Below are 21,053 nucleotides of genomic sequence, written 5' to 3'. Positions count from 1 at the left end.
TTTCCTAATCATCTTTATTGCAAATGCAAGATTCATGCCTTTACTTTGGGTTGAAATACAGGTGGTCCTTATCTGTCTGTATGTGCTCTTTGTTACTTAATGAATTCTTGCAAAGGTTTAGTCTACTGCCTATGTATTATGTACTCTCATAGAGCTAAAAATTTAGAATTAAAATCGTTCCTGAGTTCTCAAAAATCATTTTTTGAGCATAAAATAGGGGAAAAAATGCAGTATGAAGATTCCTTTCATTAATACTGAGGAGGCCAACTTGAGCTTCAACTGCAAGTTACTGAAGCTGCTTCTCCCACCATCCACTAGTCACGTGGCTCTTTTGGTCTCGAGTTCCCTCATTTTTTCCCGTAATTTAAATTCTCTCCTGCTGTCTTGAGTGGAATAGACTTCCTTAAACACATTTAATGAAGGAACTGCTAATACGTGTTTGAAAAATTAGCTGGATTGTTCTGGAGTTGAGTTCAGCTAACATGTATATGTCTATGCTGTTTGTGGACGTACATACACACATGTGTAAGGTCACATTAGATCTTTCTGTGGCTCCCTTTCTGTAATAGTACGTCTTCATCCCAGGTCACTGTCTGTTCAACATTATAATCAAACTGTTGTAGATATAATGGGAATAGTAAGTAATGGTCAGGAAGTTAACTTGGAAGGTGGGAGATGGAATTCCCTTCCTTGTACCCAGCACTTAGCTTTTAGTTCTGCAATATGAATGGGAATAGAACAAATGAAATAAAGCTACCTGTAGAGTTTAGGTTTGTTAAATTTTCATGGATCATTCTACCTGAATGGTCTTCTGTGTAAGGGTTTCAATTGGAAATCTGAAACAGAAACTACTAAACCAGAGTGAAAATACTCCCTGTTCACTTGATTTCAACAGCAGGCCTCTAAATTGAAGATTAGGAGAATGTTCTTAGCGGGGAAAAATAAGTGTGTTAGTAAAGGTTCTTGTACTTTTTGGCCAATCTTACTTTATGTTATTTTTTTGCTCCTAAAAGAAAGTGGGAAAAAGTCAGTTAATGCATGGGTTGAATGCCAGGAAAAACGCTTAATAACATTTAGAGGACTTAATAAAGGGAAATGAAGTATTAAATTAATACACTGAACAGTAAGATATAAACCCGCCAGGCAGAAATTATAATTTGCCAAGTTTTTGCAGACTGTTTTTGCTCCATAATGATAAGTAATACTAAAGTGAACAATGATTTCCAGGCTTTTGGCCAATAATGAATTTCTGAGAATACCAGTAGAGAATTTCCTGCAGGTGATGTGCAAAATTTTTGAACAGAGTTAATGAATGCAGGTAGTTTATTTTACCCTCTGGGGGAAATTATAAAGAGCAACATATACATCTTGAGTCATTTCTCAACGATTTGGAGCAATGAAACTTCTACCTGAAGAAATGAAGAACTTCGCACTCCTTAAAAGAAAAAAAGGTGCGAAATAGTCAATTATAAAGTGAAAGCTGGAAGAGGCAAATTTTAAATGCAAATGCATTAAAATAATGAAAAAGCATACAAACAAATGTTAAAAGCAAACATTAACATTTATGTATTACTCCCCGCTCTGCCTCCCCTGCTACAGACTGGTTTCCTCTTCGTCCCATCAGAACATCTGACATTTGCTCATGTGTCCTCTCCTAGGATGTTGCGTCCTTGGCCTCCTTTTTATTCAAATTCTACTTGTTAATCAAACGTGAAAAAAATTTTTTTTTAAACTAGGTTAATATTCAACCCTGTGCTTCCTCCAGCCAGGATGGGTTCCTAAGGCTTTCCCTTCCGTTTTTACCCCCCAGGCTTAAGGGGACTAGAGTAATTTAGAGGGCTGGGCCACGTCTGAGTCACAGATGTGTCCATCTTGCTGAGAAATGAAAATGCAGGCATTGACGAAGGCTGCCACATAGCTTCTGGGCATGGGCCCAGGCTGCCCTTGGCTTAGGCAGTGACTGAGATGGTCTGTGAGCCTGGACTTGGCTCCCCCTTGCCCCAGTGCTCACCCCAGAGAGGCTGCCGGTGGGGGTGCCTTTCTGTGCTGACTCAAGTCCTCTCTAAGCAGTCTCTCCAGCCTCAGCCCCTAGGAGCTCGGGCCGCAGCCCCTGTCCATTTGACCTCCCTCTGTTACGGAATTTATCTCCCAGGGCAAGATTATCTGACTCTTCATTTGTTCTTCGCAAATCTATCAATCATTGCAGAAACTTTATGACTTCAGCCCTCTGGGACTTCACTTTTGATACTCAGAGGTTAGTTTTCAGACTATAAGAAATATTTAAAAATCCTTCCAGGATGAGTTTCCAAAGCCTGTTTTGAAATCCAAAAGCTAATAATTGACTGACTTCTGGATTATCATGATGTTTGGGGTGAAGAAAACATGTGCGTGGTTAGATGTTCTTTACTGGAACAATTAACACAATGATTTTTCGTTTTTCCATTGTTTTATAGTGCTTCTCTTTTTAAAACCATGTAATTCTTAGAACTACTCTTTTTCCATTTATGCTGTCACTATTAAATTAGCCCACCTTGAGTGGGAGCCCCTCCGACAAAGGATTCTAGAGTCTGTCTAAATTAAGATCAACAAGCACTCCTCTCAGTGAAGAGGATTTAGCAATGTTCTCCTGTGCTTCCTGGGGTCTCTGGACCACTTATGATGTCCATAAGTTGTCCGTGGGCTTCTGATGCAAGAAACTGCCCTCCTTGGGCCTGAATCACGTACCATTAGAGCAGGAATCGCTGGCCCTGCACTGGGCTCCTCGGAAAATAGTCTCTCACAGGATCTGAGCATCCATACTCAGTGCCCTGTTATTCTTTGAGTCATGGAAGCGAAATCTCACAAGGTCGGTGTGGTTCTCAAGGCCTCCTTGCTACAAGATGAAGCCAAACCTGAGTCCTCTGGCCCATTCACCTGTAGGTGGGGGTGGCCTCCGGTCCTCAGTTCATTGCCAGATGCTGTAGTGCTAGAGGACGTCACCCCTTCTCCCAGACCCCTTGGGGTCAACTGAGTGGACATCAATAGGAAAGAGTCGACACACTTTGTATTATGGATGATCACCTCTCCCTCTTGGTCAAGTGGCAACGTCACTTCCTAGGGAAGGACTTCTATTTCCTAAAAGTCTCAATCACCAATGTTTAAATTGATATGAAGTTATCAAAGAACCCATTCTGGTATTCACCCTGAAATCAAGATTCAAGCTTAAGTACTGCCTTCCGTTTTTTTTCCCCCAGGATTAAGGGGACTAGAGGTAAAACAGGGGGGCTTAAAATGGTCTAACTTCAAACTGTCCTCCCCTTCTGCTCCCATAGGTCAGGTTCCCAAGCCAAATCGCCCTCCTTATCACCTGGAACACGTGCAGTTTACCCCCAAGTAGCCGCCTCCAGTGCCCTGCCAGCCTGTGAAATCATTTACAGAAGGGAATCACACCATCCAGTGGACAACAGAGTCACCTCCGCCCTCTTGTTACTCCTAAGTCTGCCCCCGAGAGCCCCTGCTGGTTCACTCTGTTCCCAAGTGCAACCTCCGTGTGGCCCTGCCTGGTGTCGCCAAGTCCTCCACCCCCTGGACTATGAGTCTATGTGACTAATAACCTGCTATGAGACCCACCTGTTCAGTGTTCAGCCCCTCCCCACAGCTTTAGGGTGGGAATTCCCTCCCCACCAACAAGTGAAGAGGAGGCTGAACTCATCTGATCTGCACTTTGTGGAAGGCATTACCCTGCTATGATTAGCCTCATGGGCTCACAGCTATTTGGGTAAGAGTCCATTCATGTTTGCAAGAAGTCTCACGTGGCTGAACGGTGGTCCACATGTGGGTGACGAGCAGGAAGTAAGGCTACACAGGCAAGGCCTTGGTTATTCTGTTAAAGTGTGGACTCCGGGTAATGAGGAACCTGAAGTAATTTACAGCAGGAAAGTAACATCAGATCTTCACCTTAGAAAGTTCACCCTCACAGCAGCACCCAAAATGGACCCAAGGGAGCTCGAGAGTGCAACCACCAAGATTAGGGAGGAGTCCACTGTACTAGCCCATGGAAGAGGCAGGAAAGGCTGCATCAGAGCCATGGGAGCAGAAAGGAAGGGAAGGAAGTAAGGTCTATCTGGTAGTTGATTGGCTATGGAGTGGGCGAGTCAGAGAGATAAACCATGGCTCTGATGCCTCTTGCCTGGGTGATAAGAAGCACAGAGGTTTTATTAGAAGATAAAAGGGGAGGAGGAGGAGGAGGGTTCTAAGGGCAGATGCTGAGCTCCCTTTCAGACATGTTGCTTTTGAGAAGCCCACAGACATGCAGCAGACAAGCAGATAAATCAGGGTGGAGTCAGAAGGGTAGGTTAGATATAGGCATTCAGAAGTCCCTGGCATCCGGGTGAACGTCCATTCATGGGAGTGGATGAGCTTGCCCTGAGCCTGCAGCGAGAGGGAGAAGACCCATTTAGCTGAAGATGGCCCCTCAGAGAACATGCCCACTTACGAAGTGGTCCGAAGACGTTACAAAGGAAGCAGGGAGAAAAAGCGCCTCATGTCAGGAAGGGAACCTAAGGCGAGTGGCACCCCAAAAGAAAGAAGGTGGAGAGAATGTTAAAAGAATGAAGATGGGGATAACGTTTATACGATGCTACGGAGAGCTTAAGTAACTAAAAAGACGAATTTCTAATGCATCAGGAAATTAGGGGGCATTGAGACAAGATTTTGTGGAGCTTTCAAAAAGAAATCAGTGAGAAATGAGATGGTGACAAGGAGTGAAGAATTTCAGAAGCTCAGCTGTGAAAGGTAGAGAGAGAAGGTGGTACCTGAAGGAGCAGAAAGGAGGATGCTTTGCTGGCAGAGGCTTTGGCAGGCTCTTATCTTCAGGGAAAGAGACAACTAAAGATAAAGCAGAATGGAAAATTAGTGGAATGAGGTCTTTGACGTCGTTTGACTGGATAGTTTCCAGGGTACAAAGGAGCCATGAGACGTCAGCTGCAAAGCTGGGCCCCTTGTCCTCTGAAAAAAAAGGGGAAAGAGCAGAGGTGAATGGAGAAGAACAGATGGATGGTTGAACGTAGGAAGCAGGTGTGGGAAATTGAGGGTTCTTGACTTCTGGCCTCTAGTATCGAGGGCACAATCATAATTCAGGAAAGCAGCGAAGCTCTGGAGTGGCTCTTGAGATGGGCAAGGGAGTTGGCCATGGCCATTTGATGGTCTTAGGGGGTTTTGATGCCTTTATTAAATGCTGATCAAAAGCCTTGCAAACAGTATTTGAAGTGTCCTTGGACCACAGCCACCCATCTCACCAAAGCCCATTCTCACAAGGAGTAACCACTGTTTTAAGTTTGGGGAATATCTTCAAAGTCCTTACAACACACTTTTTTTTTTAAGTATTAATATTTTTATTAAACAAAGTAAAACTGAATACAAATACATGGCCTTATTTTTTTTTAAGGCCATGTTGTGGTGAGGTACACAAATGTAGTGCCCGGTTTCTTTAGGACTGTCTCATCTCTGGCTGAAGAAGCATCTACTGCTTTGAAAGGTCTTTTGGCACAACTCCAGCGCTCTTGCCAGGTGACAGCAGCAAAGGTGTGTATGTGGGCAGAACATCAGTAACAGCATTTAAAAGAAGATGCTCCGATCCATCGGTTGTAGGTCCAGGTGGGTTAATAAGTGAAACAGCAGTGGAGCAGTGATTCACACTGGGTGTTTTGGGTGCGGCTCCTAGGGTCGTTGTAAGACTTGGTGGGGCATTTTTAGCCAGTTGTTTCCTTCCCGGTGAACTGGGAGTCTTTATATCCTCAGTAGAGGCTTTTGATGGTGGACCAGTAGAGTGAGATTCTGTATCTAGAAACTGAGCAAAAAGTTCTGAAAAAGAATTCTTAGGCGTAAATTGTTGATTTGGTCTCAGAGGTGTGTTGGGGACACTTTTCGACCCAAGCCACCTAGCCATCCATCTGGTACCACCGCCTTGCTCTTCATTAAAAACCAGCTCCATTTCTTCCCTTTTAATGCCCAGAGTGTTTCCCAGTAATTGTTAACACTTCATGGCGTTGAGGTCTGGGTGTTTGAAAATACTCCATGAAGAGCTTCCTCACTAAGCTTTTGTCGACTTTTTCTTCTGCTTTACTTACTAAGTCCAGCAGTTTTCTTTGCACATCATCTAGCACTTCCCGTTGGACCTCATTTTGTTTTGTCAAAACTTTAATTTCTTCTTCCTTCAGATTCAAGACAGCCTTTGCCTTCTGCAGTTTCCCTTCTAGATCGTCTGCCTTTTCCATCCATTCAGCAAGTTCCATCTTCAGATTAGCTAGTGCTTGTGCATACTGCTTTTCTTGTTCTTGGGACGCACAGAGCTGTTGTGAAATGTCATCTTTTTGCCTGGTGACAACATTCAATTGTTCCTTCAATGACTCCATCCGCAAGCGGGCTCGTTGGCTTGCATCTTCCACTGCGTTAGAAGACAGAAGGAGCTTTTCCTCCAGTGCCTTCACTTTCATTCTGAGTTGAGCCGCTCTGTCTTCTGCAGCTAAGGCTTCACGGTTATGAGACTCTTTGGATTCCAAAGCCAGGCGATGTGCTCGCTCTAGCTCCTGCTTCAAACGTACTTCTTTGTCGTGTAAATGTTGAACCTCACTCTGGAGGGCACAGTTCTCCATCTGCTTCTGTTTCAGTGCCAGCATGACTTCACCTCTCTCCTGTTGAAAAATAAGTGTCTTTTCTTGCATTGATGTCACTGCACGCAAAAGCTGATTTAATTCCCCACTCTTGCCTTGTTCTTTTTCTTTCACTAGGTGCTCCAAGGCAAGAGCTTTTTCCTTCATGGCCACACATTCCAACTGTTCCTCTCTCCGCATCATAGAAAGCCAGCCGCATGTTTGTCTCTTGTAGTGCTTGATTTTCTGTTTCCTTTTCCCTCCATGTTTCTAGTGTTTTTTCATTGGCCTCTTTGAGTTTACACATATCCACTTCCAAACTGGCGACTCTCTCCTTCAGGTTGATTACCGCCTGCCTCAAAATTTCATTTTCACTCACTTCATTAGTGAAGTCTTCACTTAAAGAAAGTAATTCGTCACTTTTGGCTTTGAGCAAGAGCTTTTTCCTGGAGTAAGTTTTGTAAGTCATCCTGTTTCTCCCGGAGCTGCTGAAGTTTGGAATCCCTTTCTTCATGCTGTTTTCTGTCGAGTTCTGAGGCGGCCGCAATGGACTCACACAGTGTCTGGTTATCCTCCCGGAGGGTTCTAATTGCTGCATCTTTTTCCTCTGCTGATTTTCTTAACTCTTCTATCTCTCCTTGGAGCAGCTTTGAAGACTCACCGGATCCATCAGACTTAACTGCCTCAAGAGAGGCAGCTGACTCGGAAGGAGGCGATTCGGTGGAGGGCTGCGGTAAGGTCAGTTCAGGTTTCCCTAGCAGAAGAGCCTTGGCATTGCAAAGCTGCTCTAGGCTGAGCTGCATTTGGGCAACTTGTATCTCCATGTTTTTGAGTCGGGTTTTGTTCTCTTCATAATTTTTGATCAGGTCAGTATAGCTCATGTGTAGTTGAGATTTATTATCACTGTCCATGAAAACCCGTGCCTGAAGTTGTTGAAGCTCGTTCTGAAGATGGGTTGACCCACGCTGCATACTTTGTACCGTGGCCACCACCTGCTGTTTCCATTCCTCCATTATCGAAACCTGCTGCTTTAATTGTTCCCGTTCCCGTAGAAGCTCCTCAAACTGATTAATGTAAACACCATTAACCTCATTACCACTGCTGGAATTCTGCAGAACCGTCAATAATGTCTGACATTTCTGACTCAGTGCATCCATTTCAATGTCTCTTTCTCGAATGATGTGGGATAAATTCTGAATCGTTTCTCTACACATATCCTGATCACTGCTTTCAGCTCTAGGGGGTAGTTTCATATTTGCATCTCGGAGCTTCTCAAGATCTGCCTCTTTGCCCATAATGATATCCACCATCCTGAAGTTTTCCCTTCTAAGAAGGCTATTTTCCTTAGTCTTCTCGTCTAAAACAGCCAGTATTTGTTCTCTTTCCAAAGCATACGTTTGCAGTTGCTGCTGAAGACACCCCTCGTCTTGGGTGTAGGAAGCTGAAGATATTTTGGTATGAAGATACTGTATCTCCAAATCTTTCTGCTGGATAAGCTGGGTTAGGTTACCAGCCTCACCTTTGCAGAGGTGATCAATCTGTTCAGTTAAATGGATATTCTTTTCAGTTAGAAGTTGAATCTCTAATTTTTGTTCTTTTAGTCCTACTAATCTTTCGGCTTCATCTTTAGATAAGTCATGCTTTTCAGTTCCGTTTTCTACATTAAGACTCTGAACTTTTGTCACTTGAAAAACATCCGAATGTTCTGTTGGCATGTGCTGGGATTTTTCAGGCAACTGGGATTTGATCTGTTCAATTGCATTTTGTAAATTCTCGATCTCCTCCCCTCTGGCTGCAAAGAGCTGAGTGTGTTTAATATTCATCTGCTCCTGTTGGTTTGCAAGACCATCCATTTCTTGTAAAGACTGACGCTGTCGCATCTTAGTCTGGCTTGGATCTTTAGTTTGCTTTTGATGATGTTTTACTTTCTCCTCAAGATTGCCTTTCATGACACTTGATGGAGAGCTCTCAGAGTCTAGATCCGTAATAGCGTCTAGCATGTTAGGGTTAATCGTAGATTCGGTTTGACTGTGTTCTCTCAGTCGTTCCAGTTCCTCTTTCAGATGACTATTTTCTTCTTTCATGGATGCAAGACTTGTGTCTTTTTCTTCGATGGTTTGCTGTAGCAGTTCCATTTTTCTTAAGCCTTGAGTATATTTCTGTAATTCCTCCCAAGGATCTGAACTTCCTTGCAGTTTTTCAATAAAAGTTTCTTTCTCTTCTATAAGTTGTTTCAATTGCTCCTGCTCTTCTAAACAAGATGACAGCATTGCCTGAGTTTCTTTATGGTCAGCAATTATCTGCTCAATATTCTTGAGTTCTGCTATTTCAGAATCTTTCTCTTGACTGAGTTGCATTAAACACTCCTGCTCCAGGTGTAAGGCAGAGCTATCTGGGTGATGTGTATTTGACAATTCTTCAATTGTTTGCTCATTCTTCTTCGTTTCTTCCAAAAGCCTCTTTTCAGCCTGACACAATTCTGCTTCTGACTGTCCTTTTTCCAGTTTTAAAGCCTCCACTGGAGTGTTTTTTCCCAGAGACTTCTGGTCGTTACCAACAATAGATTCTTCCCACTGGCGTCTTACATCTTCAAGTGCCAAAACCACCTTTTCATTTTCCATTTGGAGATCAAAAGCCACTTTGCTTACGTTGACATTGAGCTCTTGCATTTCGGAAAGATTTTGCCTTAAGTTTCTAACTTCGGCCTCGTGTTCTTTAAGTGAGTCAACCTTCCCATTCGGGTCTTGATTAAGAGACCGAACAAATTCCTTCTTGATTCTTGAAAGTTCCTTCTTGTTTTAATAACTTCCTTAAGTTCACAGTTCTCCTTGTGGATGTCGACATTACAGTCTTGTGACTGATTTAGCTGATGTACTAAATCTTCTATTTTGTCCTCAAGCTTCTGCTTGGTTAAAAGCAAATCATTAGCAGCTAATTCACTTTGAATTAACCTTTCTTTTTGCATATCCAACTCTTTAATAATGTTCATCTGATCGTCTTCAAGTTGACGGACTCTCCTTTTTTCTTCCTCCAGCTCTTGTTTTAGTTTTTGGATGACACCGTCTCCTTCATGCTGCTGTTCTGATCGCTGATCTTGCATCAAAACCACGTGCTCTGCAGTTTCTTGTTTCTTCTCGTCCAACTCTCCTAACTCGGGTGTCAGTAATTCCTTCTTAGTAATCCTCTCATTGAGTTGTCCTTCCTTGAGTTCCAAGTCACATCTCAAATCATGTTCTTCTGAACCAGAATTGATGTCTCTTGTAGCCGTGCTTTTGATTACTTTGTAATCATTGCTCAATTTGACAAGTGATCGTTGAAGTTCTTCCTTTTCTTGACTTAGCTGTGAATTTTCTTTTTCTAGAACTTGGACTCGTTCCTGAAGTTTCAGGTTGTGTTCGATGACATCGTTATCCTGGCTTAAGCTGCTCAGTCTCATTGGTTCGTTTTCAGCATCCGACAGTGCTTGCTGCTCTCTGAACACTTCCTCCATTGATGTACTTGGTGGAAGCACTCGTTCCTTTGCTGTCCCGGCATCACTGCTTCATAACGTAAGGTTGCAATTCACCCTCTTCAGTTCTTTCCTTATTTTCTTCATTTATCTGGTCTTGTTCCCTCCTTAAAACATCTCTTTCACTCTCTACAGAAGATAATTTTCCATTCATGTATTTCATTCTATCCTCAAGTTCTTTGATTTTCTTGGTGGACTCTTCCTTTTCAGCTTGTAGAATTTGAATAGCTTCCTGCATGTCATGAATTTGAAAGTCATGAGTTGGTCCAATTCCGGAGCCACCGTGCAGTAACAGATTTTCCAGTTCTCCAATCCTTTCTTCATAGTCCCTACATTTTTGTCGATGGCTACGACTTACTTCTGCCAGTTTCTGTTAATGAACTCTCTGCACTGTCACTATTTCAAGTTGATGGTCATCAATTTCCTTGTATCGATTCTATTCAAGTTCCTTGATGGTAGTTTGCAGTTTGCAGATTTCATTTTGGTCAAAGCTCTCTGCTCCCTGCGCTGTGAACTTTTTGGCAACATGCCTCCAGTGGCTGACATCAGCTTCAAGTCTTAAGACTTCATTTGACAATCTATTTATTTCTTGTTGTGACAAAATTAGGTCAGCAAAGTCCATATCATTATTCTGGACAGCTAAAGCATGGTCATTGGTATCATAACCCAGTGGAGGTGGTAAAGTGACTGGGGGTACAGAGCCAGCTTCAGGGTCTACTGACTGTGAGACTGCTTGCAGCTTCAGCAGTTGATCCTTTAGCGCTATCTGTCTTGCTGTAAGGAGTTTGATATCTACATCCTTGTGTTGTAATTGATGTCTGTAACTAGTAGTCTGCTGTCTTATTTGAAGCTCTGAGGCTTCATACTTCTCTTCTAGATCACTGTAAAGAGTTTTAAGTCTCTCATTCTCTGATTTTAAAATTGACTGAGAGTCTTCAACCTCCTTCGTCTTAGATTCAGGTACCTCTACCTTTTCACTTCCTTTCCTCAACACATCTTTTCTAAAATTAGTGACGTGTCCAGTGAAAGATGCTACACTATCACCCACTTGGCCCAGGGAGTGGCCTAGGCTGGAGCTAAGGCCACTAAACCAGGACATCACTGCGGGTTATAGAACTGACCTGGTCCGCTCCGCAAAAAGCGTCCAGCACAGTCGGACAATCCCGCGAACTGTCCCTGAACTGCAGCCAGCGCAAAGCTAAGAATCAGATCACAATGAGGGGTTTCTAGGCAACGGTGGAGCACAGGAGCCCCTCAACACTCCACCCTGCCTCGCAGCACCCAGGCCTGGTGTGGGACCTAACGAAGGTCCTGTCTCCAATGATCTGTCTCTCCTCAGGCCTTTCTGCCCATCCCCACAACTTCCCAGCAATGGGGTTAGGCCCTTCTCCCCCGCTTCCTTGACTTGCCCAGTGTCATACACCATCCCGACCCCCTAGACGCCGGCCACCATGATGGCGGCTCTGAAGGTGCCATCTCCAAAGTAACTCCACCTGCACTTAAGCACGGGCCTAGTTAAAGACACTGAACATTTCCATGGCTCCAAAGCTCCCGCATGTCCTTTGTGGTTCCACCTCGGCCCTCCTTCCCTAGCAAGCCCAGCTTGGGTGTCTAGCCGCGAGGATGGGTTTTGGGTGTTCTTGGACGCCATAGGTGGGGGTGTCGCACTGTCTACACTGTGTTTCTGCTTTTCCCACCGTGTGTTTGAGACCTAGTCTGGCAAGGGTGTTAAATATCACTCGAATGGGTGATCGCTGAGCGAAAGCATGCCAAGGTCCTAGTGGACCACGATGCCCTGAGTGGCCACTCCTCCCGAGGCACAGGGAGCGACTTGGGGAGCAGGGGACCAGGCGCCATGCAGCCAGACCCCTGCCCTGGGTCTGGGTATCCTCGTTGGACCCGACTAGGGCAGCCCAGTTGGCAGCGCCGCTGGAAGCAATGTGGCGAGGTCGGGGCCGCTGGCCTGGGTAGCTGAACCCCACAGCCGCCTTAGCTAGGAAGCGATTTAGGAGTTGCAGGCCGTCCCCCATCCTGACCAGCCCGAGCCCCGCCGGCCACCGCAGCCGCTGCCATGAAGAAGCAGTTAAACCGCATGAAGAAGATGGCCAACCAGACTGTGGGCAGGTGAGTGCACCACGCTGGGCCAGCCAGAAGCGGGTCGGCTCCTTCTCGGGTGCTGTCGCTTCAGGGCCCGGCCTCCGCACCGAGGCCTGCGGGGCCGGGTGCCAGGGTCTGCGCCATGCCAGGGCCTGCCGACCAGCTCTGGGCTGCCGCCTGGCCCCCTGGAGACCAGCTGGGCAGCCCGCGCCTGCCCGCTCCCATCCCTCAGAGTCCCCACTGCCTCGTGTCCCCGCCCTCGGGACGCTGGACAGGCCCTCTGTCCCTTCCTCCCCACCCTCTTGAGATCCAGCAGGTCTGGGCCCACCGCCTGGGGCTACGCCTCCCAGGAGTGTTGCGTCCAAGGCTGCTGGGCTTGAATCGCTCGGCCTTCCCGGGTTGCCCCGCTGTGGCTAAGCCTTCACTTACAAGTGTATGATGGCAAAAAAGAAGTACAGGGTTAGTAAAGCCCAGCGGATCTGCATAGTGAGTTTCAGAACGCTCTTTGAGGAGGCAGCTGAGAGGTGCTGCCCTCTCCAAACCAGGGGCAAATGTGACCTGGAGAGCTTGACATTGAGAAATTTGGAAGTAGGAGAGAAAAAGATTCTGCAAACACCTAGAGCCAGTTAAAAAAGTAATGATCTTTAAAAAAAAAAAATTCTTCTCACTTTAGTTTTGGAAGCCCATCCTTCTCCAAGTTTCTTGGGACGGCTTTACCGCCTCACAGGCATTGATCATGAAATGACAGGAGAGACCAGAGGTTGTGGATGTTCAGGCTTTTGAAAGAGAGGAATGGTTTGTGGTTTGGAGAGCTTCTGGAGGTGACTGTCCTGTGCTGTATCGTCTGGGGCAAATATTTCGAGGTCTTCCAGGGCTAGTTAGCTGTGTGGTACCGATTTTGTTGTTAATTCTCTGATGAGATATGAAAGTGGAATTTTTCACAGCTTTTGCTTCTTTTTTCAGCAGTTGGGTCAAAGGGGGACTTTGGTTTGGCCACAGCACGTGGGACACTTCTTTTGTGTGTGTGTATGAAAATACTTTTACTTCCTCCTGCGTTTTCCAAATTTGCTTTTTACTGTTTTGTTTCCCTCAACTTTTTGCTTAGTTCTGTTGTTTCAGTTTTTTGGTACCCCCACCCTGTTAGCTTGGGGTGCATTTATCCTATTTGCAGAGTTAATCCCTATCTGCTAAAGCCTAGAGTGCCTGCTTTTCAGGTATTTGTGGGAAAAGGATAGAAATAATTTTGAGAGGAAGGTATACAGAGTGGTAGTGACAGCTGATGTTTCAACCAAGAATCTGTAAATGAATGACAAGGTAATTCCTTGCCAGTTTCCTACCCCCTTAGTGTTCTCAGTAACACGCATGGTGGAATCAATATTTAGTGAATGTCAAGATGCATTTGTCAGAGTCATTTTGGCCTGTTTGTACCTTGTATCAGGCAACTGATGTTTGTTTGTTTGTTTGTTTAAACAAAGTTCAGAGGCTTCAAAAGCTAGAAACCGTCCAGGACCTCTTGGCCCTGCTTCCTCTGTAGCAGCGTCTCTCTTTACACTTTTAAATTCCAGCCATACTTGCCTCCTTTCAGTTTCCAGAGGAGGCTGTGCTTTCTTACATATTAATTAGCCTCTACCTGGAACTGTTGGAAACTCTTTCACTACATCTGCCCTAGGCCACCTCCTGTTCATTCTCCAGTCCTCCCTATAAAGGTCTCTGTCTCTCAAAGGCCTCTCTGATGCTCCAACATAGATTGGATGTGCCCTGCTGGGTGCTTTCATAATTCCTGTTTTTCCATAATGGAATTGTGTCTTTACTTGCCAGTGTCCCCCTTTAGACTGAATGCTTTGAGAGTTTTTACACTTTCTCTCTTGATTCCCAGGGTCCGCTGTGGTTCTTATCACATGGTAGATGCTCAGTAAATATTGTTAAATTCGAGAAAATCCGGTTGTTCCTCGACTGCCCTGGTGGTGTGGGCCCAAGTATGGGAAAACGAGAATTGGATACAGTAAATGCTGTGCTTCATCCTAGGAGTATAATTCCGGGCCTGACCTTTGACTGTTTGAAAATCTTTATTGCTTGATGCAGTGGAAGCGGCAGCTATTACAGAGCTATTAAGGGTGTGGCAATTATGCACCTAAAGTCAAAACTGGTTTTAGTGGGGAAGCTGTTGTTTTATGGCTGTTGATTTCTTAGACATATTTGTATTTCCTTCTACTTAATTAATTATAAAGGATGGGGGCGGGGGGAAATGGAGGCAGGAGGGAGCCTGCAGTTGTTATTGGGCAGAATCAGATGGTTGCCAGGCATCAGAATCAGGATTCTGGATGTATTTGGGTCAAAATGAAGGCTAGAAAGCAAAGAAGGGGTCCTCTCCTCCTCAAAAAAACCAACTCTAATCAGTGAAGTTATACGTGTGAATGGCTTGTCCACAGTGTGTATCAATTCATACAGTTGTAGGTGGCATCTTGCAATGAAGTATTTTCTTCCCAGAACGAGGACCTTGTGGGTAACCGCGCGGTCAGGGTCCATGGGACGGACACGTGGGAGAATTAGTAATGTCTGGAAGGAGTGATTCTCATGATGTAATTTGTTTATAGTGGTTGGGTAGGTCTGTTTCAGAAGACGCTTTGTGTACCACAGGGGCAAGGCTTATGAGGTGGTCTCCGGGTACGGGTGTCGCAAAGAAGAGAATTAGGATGGGTCCTTTTGTCCCCCTGCCTTCCGTGGATTCATGCATTCAACAGACACTTGTTCGGCCCAAAGTGTGCGCCATCGTGCAAGAGCCAGACGTGAATAGGACACACTTTCTGTCCCGAGGGAGCTCAACAGATTTGTGGAAGAGACAGGCAAGCAAAGAAATAATTATATACCATGACATAAGTGCTCGTAGAGGGATGGCTAATGCTAGTTCTTACTGGATAGAGGGAGGTAACAAAAAGAAAGGAGAAAATTTGAGCAAAGTCTTTTGGCTTTGTTTCCATGTTCAAGCACATCTTTTAAATTTCTCTGGTATTGATCAGGTTTCTTTGGATTGTAAGAAAAGCCAATTCTAACTGCCTAAGTGAAGATGGGAATTAAATGTGACCAAAAGAATCCAAAAGGAGCTTGGCCGTAGACTGGGCTGTTTCCAGAGGCTCCACTCTTTAGACAGGCTGTGACCATAAGGAGATTCCCCACCCCCTGCTCCTCACTCCCCCGCCCCCATCGTCCATCCTCCTCAGCTCCTGTCCCAGAGGGACAGAGAACGCTTTTCTCCCAGGCACTGTTGCCAAAGCCCCAAGACTGACTCTGAGTGCTTCTGCCTGGGTCACATGCTTTTGCCTGCAGATGGGTACAGAGTCAACCCCACCTAAGTCATGGGAGTAAGAGTCGGGGAGCACAGGCACCCCAAGGGAAACCAGAGTACTGGTCAGGAGACAGAAACATCATGTCGAGTGTTTGGTAGTCTGGTTAAAAAGAAAGCTATTGTGTTTTGTGAAAATTCTTGATGCAGATAATCCACTGGACACAGGTGTTATCTTGGGGGAAGTGATGCCCTGAACGGAGGAAGGTGTATACAGAGTGAGGAGATGGTTTAGTCATGAGGTTGAAGTGTCCAGGAGAAAAGGAATCTGAAGGCCTAACCCAGAGAGCTATTACTCAGGTGAGGCCCTGGGAGGGAGTGTCCCAGTGGGTGTTGGTTTCTGCCTTATTTGAAGTACGCCCTGGAGGTTCAAATGCTTTCCCAGATAGTTATCTTTAGATAAGCTAAAGTTACAAACAAATGCCTAGAGGGTCCAGGGTGTTAAAATAAATGGGTGACTTAGGCCAGGTGACGTCTGGGGGGCGTCTGCCCCACCCCTCGCCCCGCCCATGATTATTGTCTCACCAAAGGGGCATGTGTCAGGATGGACCCAGCATGACTCAACCTTTGCAGCTTTGCAGAAAAGCCTGAAATCTGGATTTTAATGAAAGTCAGATGGCATTAAATGCAAATTAAATAATCACCAAGACACTACAGGGGGTAAACAATACAGCAGTGGCCAGATTTGGCCTGTGGGTGACCAGCTGGCAACTGCTTGTCTAGAAGGACCTAGAGGTTGAGGGTCCCTGTTGTTATTACTCTTGTCCCCTGTGCCTTGCCCCAGTGTCACTGCATTCTCGGGTCTCGGGGTTTGTTGAAGAGCTCGTCCTTCCCCTTACAGAAAGCTGTGAAAGGTTTGATGGTACTAATCACTGACGTTGCTCCAGCTGGCTTCGTGCGCCAAGTGCTGAACCAAAGCAGCCGGCGTGGTTCTCACCTACTGGCGATTGTCGTTTCTGTTTCATAAAGGAGGGGAAATGACCTGCCAGGTTTGCACAGCTCCTAGGTGGCCTGGGCACGCCTCGGGCCCAGGGCTTCTGACTCTGGATCCTGTGGGCTCCCGACTGCAGAGTCTGGGCTGCCTTTTCTCCAGGGGAGGATTAATGGTCTTTGGTGCCTGTTAAGCTGCTGGGGCTCGGTGCTTTGCATAAATTACCTCACTGCGTTCTTGCAGCAGCTCTAAGAGGTGATGTTATTTGTTCCTGATTTAAGGATGAGGAAGCCGGAACTCAGAGAGGTCATCAAGCTAGTAAATGACAGAGCTGTGCCTTCACACCCCGGTTTCTGGTTCCAAAGCGGCTATAATTCTGTACTTCATGTGGGCAAGTCTTACATGAGAAACCCCTTGTTTGAGTCATGAGGGATGCTTTCATAAAGTCCTGTTGGCGGAGAACTGGATGTTGATCTAGTTCAGTGGCTCTTACTAGGTGTGGTTTTGCCCCCACCCAATGCCCCCGGGGGTTTTGACAATGTCTGGAGACAGTTTTTGATTGTTGTGACTTGGTTGGGGGAGGGCTGTCACAGGCATTGGGGAGATAGTGATATTCCTCACTGCTGGTTGCTATTTCTCCCACAAAGCAAATGAGTTATTTTTGTTTCTTTCTACTGGTGGCGATCTTTGAATTAATTGTGTAAAAAGAATTTGTGCAACAATTGCACAATAAGAAATTAGTTGTAAAGAACGTGGTATATCCACCCAATAGAAAGCCAGGCAGCTCATATGTACGATGCTTTAGCACTGAATTTACTGACATGGACCCTCTCCATGGTCCCAGTGGCCTCTTTAAACGCTTCCCTATACTTCTTCAAAGCAGGTACCACAAGAATCATTAAAGAGCCCATTGCAATTAGCTGTTTAATGTCTCTTTTTTTCCCACTCAATAATGTAAGCTGTTTTGTTCACGGCTCTCTCGTAACTGTACACGGTTGATTCTCAACTATTGGATGAATGAGTGAATAAATAAATGAAGAAACAAATGAACATATGTGCGTATCTATGCACATACATATACAGACGTATCTAGATACATTTGATTCTTTTAAAAGTTCCCAAACTGTATGCAGAGCACGGTCACATTGTAAAGACAAATAAATATTTACAAATTTTGGCATAAATTTTTTAAGGTGGTTATCTCTGAGTTCAGGATTCAGGATTATTTTTATCTGCTTCTGGGACCATCAGAACCATCAGCAATAGCTACTAAAACTATCAAAATGAATGAGATTGCTCAGAGATTTTTTTAAAAAGTAGTTTTCCACATTATCATCTGTTAACATTTATTGCTGAGTTCTGTTATTATTCTCATTTTTCAAGGAGGAAACTTAGATACACAGAGGTGAAATAAGTTGTCCAAGGTCAAAGTCTAGTGTATCCTTCCCTCAGAATTCAAACCTGTCCAGCCGGACGCAGTGCCATTACTATGCCATTAAAGAGAAAGGGCACCCGCAAGTAAACGCTGGCTCTGACGTGACAGTACCAACTATCCACCTGCTCTGCCCATCTGGATTTCCCCCTTTTTGTGACGGTAAAATGTTATATAACTTATTTACATATATATCTCTAAATGCTTCCTGGACCCAGTTGGATCATGGTACAAAGAAACTGAGGACACTGAGCCAGAGATAAAATAGTCAAATATGAGTCGTAAATAAAACTGAAAATCAGAAAGAAAGACATTAAAAAGAAGATTTTTCACAACATTGTAAAATGACTGTAACTGAATAAAAAAATGTTAAAAAAAAGATTTTTAAAATTAACAATAGTGTAAGTCCAAAATCTGAGATTATACAATTGAAATAATTAGAAAAACTGATTGAGGGAAAAGTAGTTCCAGAACCTCACCTAATAAGTTAAATACTTAAGAAATCCAGTTTCAAGCATCTTTTTTAATGCAAAAGGTAACCATTATTTACATAAGATATTGATACATGGGAAAGCCAGGTAGAGAAGGCTATATGAGAATTTTTTTTGCAAGTTTTCTGCATATTTGAATTATTTGAAAGTGAAAAGTTAAACATTTGACAGTGTATTTTGTAAGAGGTCACCATTAGCAATGTTAAAAGTAGGATTAATATTTTTCAAAATATAAGTGAAGGGGGGAGGCTATAGCTCAAGAGGTAGAGCACATGCTTTGCACACACAAGGTCCTAGGTTCAACCCCCAGTACCTCCTCTAAATATAAATAAATAAGTAAACCACAAAAATAAAAAAATAATAAATTGAATTAAAAATACATATATATAAGTGAAAGAAAAGCAAAGACAAGACAGCCCATAAAGTAACACACAGAACACAACAAAGCCACAAGGAAGAATGTATAATTCTAATACTTGTTACATCAATTGTTTTTTGTCCATTTTGTAGATCTTCAAAACCTCCAGCAATGGTAGCCTTAGTTGCTATTTCTTTAATTGTTTGCGACTGATTCTTCACCTTCAATTTATTCTTTAAAGTAACGTTCTCTTACATTCCTTTCAAACGTCTAACTTGACTTACCTCAAATATTCTTCAAAGTGTCATCATCACCTACAGTAGACCATCTGTAAACTTTCTGATGCTGGCCATTCTGACCGGTGTAAGGTGATGCCTGATTGTAGTTTTGATTTGCATTTCTCTGATAATTAGTGATGCTGAGCATCTTTTCATGTGCCTCTTGGCCATCTGAATGTCTCCTTTGAGAAGTGTCCGTTTAGGTACAGGAGACCATGCAGATGTGCCTTTCTCGCCCATTAACTTTTTTTTGTTTTTTAACTGAAGTATAGTCAATTACAATGTGTCAAGTTCTGGTGTACAGCACAATGTCCCAGTTTTACATATACATACATATATTCGTATCTCCCATTAACTCTTTAACTCCAATCTAACTGTGACCGGCATCAGTGTGCTAAAACCACACATCTCACTCCCCTCCTCTGCTCCCGAATGCTACCCACTCTCCCACTCTCAAGAATTTTGTGTGAACCCTTCTGGTCCATTTAAAAAATACTTCTGGGATGTATATATGTAATCATGAAAATATGGCATTTGGGCAGTTTGACTTTGCACATTTGGTATCACTCTCTGCATATTACTCTGCAAATTAATTTTTTAAAACTCAACATTAAGTTGTGGGGGGAGGGTATAGCTCAGTGGTGAAGCACGTGCTTATTAGCATGCACGAGGTCCTGGGTTCAATCTCCAGCACCTCCATTAAAAGGATAGTAATGAATTTTTAAAAATTAAGAAAAGAACTATGAAAATTATTTTTAAAAACCTCAACATTAAGTTTCTGAATTCTCTCCAAAGTCATGTATTTTACACATCATTCATCCATTCTCCTCCTGATGAACATTTAAATTGTTTCCAACTTTCTGCTACTAAAAATGGAGGCCGCAATGAACATACTCCTCGTACACACACGGGGGATACGCCCGACAGCGGAGCGGCACCAGCACGTGGTACATACATTTACAATTTTACGAGACACTTCCAGATTGTCTCTTACAACGATCATACCAAGCTCGCTTCCAAACCCGTGGTGTATGTCCATTCCTTTCCCCCAACGTCCTTGCCAACACTTGCTATTGTCAGACTTTTACATTTTTGCCAATTTGGTGGGAGTAAAATAGAACTTCACCTGATTACTACTGAAGTGAAATACCATTTTCATATGATATCAGTTTCTTCCTTGAACTGCCTGGTCATCTATCCTCTGCCCATTTTTCTACAGGACTCTTTTCGTTAACAGTAGCTATTCTTTACATATCCTGGGTGCTAATCCTTTCTTTATGTGTTACAATTATATGTTTCTATGCACAAAATTATCTTCCCCCAAACTTTACATCAGGCATCAGTATTTCACAAAAGCAATACAGGTGATTCTCATGGGAAAACAGACTCAAGAAACACTGCTTCTAAAAAAAATTCAGAAAACTTTTCTAAACAGCTATGAAATTACAAAGATTACAGGGGAAAAATGGTACATGGTATGATGCTGTATTTCTAACTGGCCTTATCTCAAAATAGCAGAAAATCACTAAGAGGTTAAAACAAACTCACTGTGTATTCATGTTACTTTTCTTTAGTTTCTCTTCCAGTTCAGGTGTATCTCAGAGATCTGCTCCAATGATGGCGTATCTCTTTGTCTCCAACACGTGCCCATCTGTAAATGCAAGAAGAGATCATAATTCAACGGAAAGTAATCAAGAAGAGGCCATAATTTCAACGGATATGGCTTTTTCAAAACTAAAGTAAATTTGTTTTTCTCCATTATAAAAATACATGCTCATTATGAAAAAAAAATCAGGTAAGAGGAGGATGAAAATTAACCAAGATCACACCTTCCAAAGATAACTATTAGTTTTGGCATATAACATTCTAGCCTTTTTTCCTATGTACTTAAACTCATTAACACAACATGGACACATCCTTTCCCTCTTCTGTCTCACAAACATCCTAACCACAAAAAAAGGTAAAAAACAAAAACAAAAACAAAAAAAG

At 43.7% G+C, this 21,053-nt stretch overlaps 1 pseudogene; it reads right to left on the bottom strand.

The window, feature by feature from the left end:
* Positions 1-119: 119 nt before the first annotated feature.
* The window catches only part of LOC141573910 (thyroid receptor-interacting protein 11 pseudogene), a 50,444-nt pseudogene continuing 29,510 nt past the window's right edge, over positions 120-21,053 (bottom strand).

Source organism: Camelus bactrianus, chromosome 18, assembly GCF_048773025.1.
Source record: "Camelus bactrianus isolate YW-2024 breed Bactrian camel chromosome 18, ASM4877302v1, whole genome shotgun sequence".
In the NCBI taxonomy this organism is placed as follows: Eukaryota; Metazoa; Chordata; class Mammalia; order Artiodactyla; family Camelidae; genus Camelus; species Camelus bactrianus.
This window is presented reverse-complemented; position numbering and strand designations above follow the sequence as displayed.